This window comes from Otolemur garnettii, unplaced genomic scaffold, assembly GCF_000181295.1.
Source record: "Otolemur garnettii isolate 467f Iridium unplaced genomic scaffold, OtoGar3 scaffold00151, whole genome shotgun sequence".
Taxonomy (NCBI): domain Eukaryota; kingdom Metazoa; phylum Chordata; class Mammalia; order Primates; family Galagidae; genus Otolemur; species Otolemur garnettii.
In genome coordinates this window covers 1,164,714-1,165,840 of record NW_003852546.1, presented here as the reverse complement: position 1 = coordinate 1,165,840, position 1,127 = coordinate 1,164,714, and positions in this window count along the sequence as shown.

Below are 1,127 nucleotides of genomic sequence, written 5' to 3'. Positions count from 1 at the left end.
AAAAAAAAAAAAGAAAAGAAAATAGCTCATCTTTATTCAGTGCTGAGTCTGTGTATAGCACACAGTATGCTTCTCATTGCATCCTCACATCAATGCAGTGTGATGGGGACTACCATACCCTCATTTTACATATGTGGAGACTGAGGCTTAGAGAAGTTAAGCCTGTGGTCATATAGCTACTAAGGGAAATCTGGGACTTAAGCCCTGTAACTCAAGAACCCAGAGTCTTGGTCTGGGCACAATGGCTCACACCTGTGGTACTCTGGTAGCACTCTGGGAGGCTGAAGCAGGTGGATTGCCTGAGCTCACAGGTTCGAGACCAGCTTGAGCCATAGTGAGACCTCGTCTCTAAAAATAGCCAGGTCTAGGTGGCACCTGTGGCTCAAAGGAGTAGGGTGCCAGCCCCATATGTTGGAGGTGGTGGGTTCAAACCCGGTCCTGGCCAAAAACTGCAAAAAATAAAATAAAAATAGCCAGGTGTTGTGGCAGGCGCCTATAGTCCCAGCAACTTGGGAGGTTGAGGCAAGAGAATCTCTTCAGCCCAAGAGTTGGAGGTTGCTGTGAGCTGTGACACCATGGCACTCTACCAAGGGTGACAATGGTGAAACTGTCTTTAAAAAAAAAAAAAAGAAGATTGCTTGAGCTGAAGAGTTTGAGGTTCCCGTGAGCTATGACATCGTGGCCGTCTACCCAGGGTGATGGGGTGAAGACTCTGTCTCAAAAAAAAAAAAAAGGTTCAAAATGAGATCCATTGCCAAAGCACCCTCACCTATCTCCTCCTACTTCTGGGGTGCAGCTTAGTTTCCTCCCAGAGTCCACAGCTCCCCCTGCTGTATCTCTCTAGTCTGTCTGTCAATTCAAACTTGAGGTTAGGCCTGCCCTCATCTGTGTCTCTTTTGCTAGATTGTACTGTGGGGGCAAGGGCCTAGTCCCTACTGTACTCATATCTGTTTTCATAGCTCAAGTATTTAATGTTCACTGATATAACCGACAGAAGAAAATAGCTCATCTTGGCTCGGCACCTGTGGCTCAAGTGGCTAAGGCGCCAGCCACATACACCTAAGGTGGCGTGTTCAAATCCAGCCCGGGCCTGCCAAACAACAATGACAGCTACAACAAAAAAATAG